General features: G+C 36.6%; 1 long non-coding RNA gene across 1 annotated transcript; it reads right to left on the bottom strand.

Moving 5' to 3' along the window:
- Nucleotides 1-5570: 5570 nt before the first annotated feature.
- On the bottom strand, nt 5571-7720 carry LOC107889638 (uncharacterized). The gene is made up of 2 exons (XR_001681800.2): nt 7286-7720; nt 5571-6164 (listed from the first exon to the last, which is right to left on the bottom strand). It is a non-coding gene; the product is annotated as an uncharacterized lncRNA (long non-coding RNA).
- Between the last annotated feature and the right edge of the window lie 123 nt (nt 7721-7843).

Raw genomic sequence — 7843 nt, 5'->3', positions numbered from 1 at the left:
CCTAAGGGTTGGAAACATTTGAGAAATGATAGTCTAAATAGCGTCTATTTCTTTGGGTTTTCTGTCAAACTGGCTGAACAAGAAGGCATCAGTGATAGAACCTTGATGAACAATAAGGAATGACAACCTAAGCATTAAAAATGGATCATTCTCATGACATTCTACAAATATAATACATACACATCTAGTTAGGAGCATTTGATTCATTCTGATCATGTCATCCTAAACACTAGGCATAAATAGGTCCATGAAATGGATTTTGCAGGTCATGTTCCCCAGAGAACAGATCAAAGAAACAAATTCTATACCCCTGAAGTTACAGTGGGATGGATTGAAGTCATTAAAGCAGATCTTGCCTTCATGTATTGGCGTGAAGTAGATCGAAGGAAGCAGATTCTGTCTTCCTATATTGGTAGGAAGTAGATCGAAGATACAGATTCTGTCTTCCTGTATTGGTAGGAAGTAGATCGAAGAAAGCAGATCTTGTCTTCATGTATTGACGTGAAGTAGATCAAAGATAACAGGTCCGGTCTTCCTATATTGGTAGGAAGTGGATCGACGATGCAGATCTTGTCTTCCCATACTGGTGGCGAAGTAGATCGAAGAAAGCAGATTTTACCTTCATGTATTGGCGTGAAGTAGATCGAAGATGCAGATCTTGTCTTTCCATATTGGTGGCGAAGTAGATCGAAGAAATCAGATCTTGTCTTCATGTATTGGCGTGAAGTAGATCAAAGATAACAGGTCCGGTCTTCCTATATTGGTAGGAAGTGGATCGACGATGCAGATCTTGTCTTCCCATACTGGTGGCGAAGTAGATCGAAGAAAGCAGATCTTATCTTCATGTATTAGCGTGAAGTAGATCAAAGATAGTAGGTCTTGTCTTCCTATATTGGTAGGAAGTGGATCGAAGATGCAGATCTTGTCTTCCTATATTGGTAGGAAGTAGATCGAAGAAAGCAGATATTGTCTTCATGTATTGGCGTGAAGTAGATCAAATATAGTAGGTCTTGTCTTCCTATATTGGTAGGAAGTGGATCGAAGATGCAGATCTTGTCTTCCTATATTGGTAGGAAGTAGATCGAAGAAAGCAGATATTGTCTTCATGTATTAGCGTGAAGTAGATCAAAGATAACAGGTCCTGTCTTCCTATATTGGTAGGAAGTGGATCGACGATGCAGACCTTGTCTTCCCATATTGGTAGCGAAGTAGATCGAAGAAAGTGGATCTTATCTTCATGTATTGGCGTGAAGTAGATCAAAGATAACAGGTCCTATCTTCCTATATTGGTAGGAAATGGATCGAAGAACCAGACCTTGTCTTCCCATATTGGTGGCGAAGTAGATCTAAGAAAATGAATCTTATCTTCATGTATTGGCGTGAAGTAGATCAAAGATAACAGGTCCTATCTTCCTATATTGGTAGGAAATGGATCGAAGATGCAGATCTTGTCTTCCTATATTGGTAGGAAGTAGATCGAAGAAAGCAAATCTTGTCTTCATGTATTGGCGTGAAGTAGATCAAAGATAACAGGTCCTATCTTCCTATATTGGTAGGAAGTGGATCGATGATGCAGATCTTGTCTTCCCATATTGGTGGCGAAGTAGATCGTAGAAAGCAGATCTTGTCTTCATTTATTGGCGTGAAGTAGATCGAAGATAGCAGGTCCTATTTTCCTATATTGGTAGGAAGTGGATCGAAGATACAGATCTTGTCTTCCCATACTGGTGGTGAAGTAGATCGAAGAAAGCAGATCTTATCTTCATGTATTGGCGTGAAGTAGATTGAAGATTGCAGATCTTGCCTTCCTGTATTTGGCAGCGAAGCAGATCGAAGATGGCAGATTTTACCTCCCTGACTACAGTGGAGTACATTGAAGCCGATAACTCTATCTCCCTGTATTTGGCAGTGGAATAGATTGAAGATTGCAGATCTTGCCTTCCTGTATTTGGCAGCGAAGCAGATCGAAGATGGCAGATTTTACCTCCCTGACTAAAGTGGAGTACATTGAAGCCGATAATTCTATCTCCCTGTATTTGGCAGTGGAATAGATTGAAGATCGCAGATCTTGCCTTCCTGTATTTGGCAGCGAAGCAGATCGAAGATGGCAGATTTTACCTCCCTGACTACAATGGAGTACATTGAAGCCGATAATTCTATCTCCCTGTATTTGGCAGTGGAATAGATTGAAGATTGCAGATCTTGCCTTCCTGTATTTGGCAGCGAAGCAGATCAAAGATGGCAGATTTTACCTCCCTGACTACAGTGGAGTACATTGAAGCCGATAACTCTATCTCCCTGTATTTGGCAGTGGAATAGATTGAAGATTGCAGATCTTGCCTTCTTGTATTTGGCAGAGAAGCAGATCGAAGATGGCAGATTTTACCTCCCTGACTACAGTGGAGTACATTAAAGCCGATAACTCTATCTCCCTGTATTTGGCAGTGGAATAGATTGAAGATTGCAGATCTTGCCTTCCTGTATTTGGTAAAGAAGCAGATTGATGATGGCAGATTTTACCTCACTGATTACAGTGGAGTACATTGAAGCCAGTAATCTTACTTCCCTGGGCAACAGTGGAATAGAGTGAAGATTACAGATCTTATCTCCCTAAGCAATAGTGGAGCAGATCGCATCAAGTCTTATCTCCCTAAGCAGTAGTGGAGCAGACTAAAAACACAGATCTCATCCCCATGGAGTCGTAACAAAGTAGATTGAAGCTACAAGGCGTATCTGAAGTTGCCGTGAAGTGGATCAAAGCAAGAAGACGCAGTGGACTGAAATGAGGTTACTTGAAGAAGATAAGCACCATAAAATCAAGACTCGGTGAGACCCGGCAAAATTGGCCTTCTTAGTCTTTGCTCTGTTCTCGTTACACGACAACAAGCAAAGAGGGGCAGCTGTACGAGCCCATTTTGCCCGGGCCCATACCAACAAAATAACCCAAAATTTAAACCCAAACAAATTAAAACCCTAAAAGCCCAATCAGCCCACAACCTTAACTAATTTTCAGCAAACAAAAAAAACTAGCCGCTCCTCCCTCTGTCCCCAAGATTCAGTCGCCCCATGCTACCTCTGCCCTTGGCCATCACGTGCACCACCCATACCCGACACACCTGCAACAGAGACAAAAACAACAGCAAAAGGAAGCATGCGAGGGATGGGGGAAAGAATAAACAAAAGAACGAAAACAAAAAATAGGAAATGAATATTTTATAGATCGGCTTTAAAAAAGCCAAAATCGATCACAAAAAGGGGGGGATTTTCTTTGTAAAAGAACCCACATCAGAAATAAAAAAGAATAGAAATTTTAAAGGGTTAAATCCTTGTTATTTACTCTTCGTTTTTTTCTATTTATTTATTTGTTTGTTTTATTCTTTTTTCTTTTCTTTTGCAAATCTATTTTAAATAACTATAAAATCAAAAGCAAAAAAAATAAGGGGAGGAGAAACTCACAGGAGTTGGCCGTGACCGTGCCGCCGGGGGGTCTCTCCTTCATCGTCGGCCGTCGATCTTTGTGGCTGTGGCGGTGGCGCTCCAGGTGTTAAGAAACCCAAGAGTTGGGTGTTTGAAAAAAAGGGGTTTTAAAAAAAAGGGGAGAGACTCTTTCAATTTTTGCTAGAAAAGTAAAAAAAAAAACATTTTGGGTTTTATTAACCATTAATGCGCCGTTTGGTGGGGGATATTGTGCATGCTTTGCCCTAATGGGTAATTTATGCATTTAGTCCCTCCATCTTGCGTGAAGGTGCAATATAACTCTTTATTTCTTTTAGATTTGGGCTGCAAATATGGCGTCTGTTTCAATCTGGTCCTTGGACCATGCGCAGACTCTCACTGCGTTTTGGGATGGGGAATATCTCCCTAAAGGTCCCCCATGTCCTCGGTGCCTTTTATTTCAGTCCCTTTACCACATATTTCATATATTTACAGTTTGGACCCCCGGATTTTGATTTGATTTTAATTTCATCCTTTAGTTCATTTAATTATTTTTTTTAGAAAAGGGGAGTTCCTCTATTATTTATTTTAAGTTATATATATATATATATTTATTATTTACCTAATATCTTTCTTTTTATTTGTATTATTTGATTTAAGTCATTATATATGCACATACATATTCTTTTTATAATTTATATACATGTACATATTCTTTATTTATTTTAAATATATATTTTTATATTTCGTATTTTCTACATGCATATATATATACTTATATATTTACATATTTTAATTCATATACTTATAAATGTATGTACACACTTACGTTATTTTATTTTTATAATATACATATTTATATCTTTTTTTGTCTTTATGTAATATATATACACACATGCGCATGTTCTTTATATATATGTAATTATGTTTTCATATTTTATAATTCTTATACATACACATATATATACGTATAGACATACATATTTTCATTATATATATACCTACATAGTTTTTTTTTTGTATTTTAAATTTTTTAAAATTCATACATACATTTTTAAAATGTTTATAATTTTATTCATTTCTTTATTATTATTGTTTTACTTTATGTTTATTTATTTATTTATGTGTCCATTATTATTTTTAAAAAATGTTTTCATTTTTTATTTTGTTTATTTACTTGTTATTGTATATAATTGATTCTTTTATATATTTATTTTTGTTATTTTCGCTCGTATTATTTTTGCTCGCATTATCGTAATTGTTATTCCGTCACATCAATTTTTACCCAAATTCGTAAAAAAGGAAAATTTTGGAAATAAAGGCAATACTCGATACTTGGGATCTTCGAGAGAATTGGGCCCTAACGTGCCGGGTTCTAATTTTCTGTTGAATCTAAATACTCGAGAATGCTCTTTAATAAACAACATAAATAAAAAAACTCATTATCGGGATTTCAATATGTTGTGTCCTAACGCATTGGATATGACACGTGGTTTTCTCGATATGAGGATTTTTCGAAAGTAAAGGCAATATTCCGTATTTAGAAAGTTCGAGAAAATCGTGCCCTAACTTACTGAGCTTCGATTTTTCTCGTTGATTCTAAGTAATCGAATATCCTTTTAAAATTAAAATAAATGAGGTTTAAATAAAGAAAATGAAAGGCAAGTTTACTCTCAAAAATATGAGGTGTCGTGTCCTAACTTACTGGATATAACATCTTGTTACTTCGAGATAAGGAGGCATTTTCCATTTTGATTTATTCGAGTATTTTTAAAATAACACGATATAAGGAGGGATCATATTTTTAAAATTCTTTTCGAGTTTTTAATTTTCGACATTAAGACACTAACTAATTAACTAGGTACCAATTTTGGGCGTATCGAGGGTGCTAATCCTTCCTCGTGCGTAACCGACTCCCGAACTCATTTTTCTGAATTTCGTAGACCAAACTCATTGTTTTAATAAAATTAAATTGTTTATTAAAAACAACTGCTTTTAAAGGTGACCCGATCACACCTCATCAAAAAAGATTGGTGGCGACTCCCATTTTCGTTTCATTTTTAAAATCCAAGTCGACCCCGTTTTCATCCAAAAAATGGTGTCAACAATATGTAATTATTCTTACAATATATATGTGATGAACATATATTCTAACAATTGCTTAAATAATTGTTTTGACAAAAAGGATTTCATACTAGAAAATGGAAAAAGGAGAAAAATTGGAAAATCATAGTGATGATATATCATAAAGACCAACAAAACATGGTTGTGACAATCATCTGTAGACAGACAAAGAACAACAAGTTGACAAAATTTAAGTAGCTTGTTTCCTCCTTGTTAGCTTCTGTTTGACTTCTGCAGTGCAAAAATCGCGTCACATGAGATGGCGAGCTAAGTCCACATCTAAGTAGAGCTGTACAACATTACAGCTTCAACAGTTTTATCATCCCTCACATTCATTTCCATATGGCATATGCAAGAGTAACCAAAAACAGCAAAGATATGATCCGCAGTGCCTTCTGCTGATAAAACATCCTTGTTTCAAGACCGTCAAGTCGAACCTCAATCCTTGCTATCCGTGCCTCTAACATTGCTATTCTGGTTTCCCATGGATGCCATCCAGTTGCCACAGTGTTTGTGACATTTCTGGTCCTTGGTTCACGATCTTCACTTGAAGGTGAATCATCTTCCCATGGTTGATAATTACACATCTTAAGTAACTCAGCTTGCTGCAGTAACAAGCAAAATTCTAACATAGTGGTAAAACAATATAAAAAGTTCACCAAATTAAGTTTCTCGAATAGCTCAATATTCCATAATTCATGTTGCATGTAGAAGATTATAAGGTAAAGATCAAGGTTGAATCCTTTATTTGTTGATGTCTATCCAATAAGGTTAGCCCAGGGTTAGGTTACTGTCACTCAGACTTCTCTTTGCCTGCATTGATTAACTCACAAATGCAAATTCAAACATTGATACCTCAAATTCTGTCATAAAGATCAGATATACTTCTTGAGCCTTAAAAATCTATCCTACTGAAACACCTTATTTTAGGAAAAAGTGAAGTGTATGAATGTATATGAGACACCTTAGTTTTGACAAGGGACTATAGGATTAGGATAGTAACAGAAGCTTCCTGAGCTGACATATAATCGCCAAAAGATAAGATAGAATAACCAGCTTGAGTTATAGAAATGGTATTTGCTGCAGATATCAGCTTCTTCAACTGACACCAGGAAATGCATATAAGCTCATAATACTCAAGTTCTAGCATCTGGCTCTGATGGAGTCAAGGGTGGTATGAAACACAAGGAATGTAAATGCCAGACATTTCCAGAATTGGTTTTAACAAGAGCAAACCATCAAACTGCTTTTCAACAAGGAAATTCGCTTGGGAAATCAGATACGTACTCAACCTAAACATTACTAATATATCACATGCATTTTCATGATTACTTTTTAACTTTTAAGTAACAATAATTCAGGACAGCTCACACTTATTTTCAGTGCTTCTACTGTTGTTGCACTATTAAGGAGGCTGTTCAACTAAGGATTTGCATCTCCCCTCAGCTAGCTATCTATACTAGGAGCAATAGTCTCTGTTGTTCTTAGAGTCTTACTGGATAAGTTCTGTTGTTTTGATGTTGGATGTTGATGATTTTCTATTTTCTATATTTTGGAACTGGCTGATGTTGTTGTTGCTGCTATTCCACTAGAAAGAAGAGATAAAGAATCATCCTTAATTATTGTTCCACTAATTCATTTATTAGAACCAACAAAACCTATTATTATCATGAACTCCCTTTTACACTGCTGCAAATATCTCAGCCAAGCCAATAAAGAACCTAACCTAAGAATCTTGGATTGGACCCATATGATTCTTTCCCTTGTTTGACGCAGCCGAAGGAAAAAGCTTTAAAATGATACCCTAAAAGTTAAATAAACCAAGCAAACAAATTCAAGTGCTCAATTTTTGGCTAAAACAAAGAAAATGCTCAGAACCCAAAACCATTAAAAAGAAAATAAAGGAAAAAAAGACGTGCCTGGAAGAAAGAAAAGTCGTTGTCCTAGAAGCCCAAGGCCTGAATGTCCCCAAGCAAAGGTTAAGGTGAGGCATACAAGCTTCAACAAGTAAAGGAGGAGAGAAAGATAAGGCACAACAAAGCATAAATTTCTTTTGGCTTGGACATTATAGAGGAGCTCAGGGTAGTAATAGCAGCTGCAGCAGTGCAGGTGAGAGAGAAATCTGTATCCTCCCTTCCCCCAACAGCTATAGCAGCTGCCGATTGACAAGTCATCCAGATAAGATGGTTGGCACCCTTTCTGTGGTCCCCATAGTCATGACATGACATGGCAAAACCCTATTGGACAGTTTTGCTGTAGATTCCATGATCAAGATCCTTTTAAG

This window comes from Gossypium hirsutum, chromosome D06 (genome assembly GCF_007990345.1).
Source record: "Gossypium hirsutum isolate 1008001.06 chromosome D06, Gossypium_hirsutum_v2.1, whole genome shotgun sequence".
Lineage (NCBI taxonomy): Eukaryota > Viridiplantae > Streptophyta > Magnoliopsida > Malvales > Malvaceae > Gossypium > Gossypium hirsutum.
Note: the sequence above shows the minus strand (reverse complement) of the source record. Positions and strands in the feature narration are given on the sequence as shown.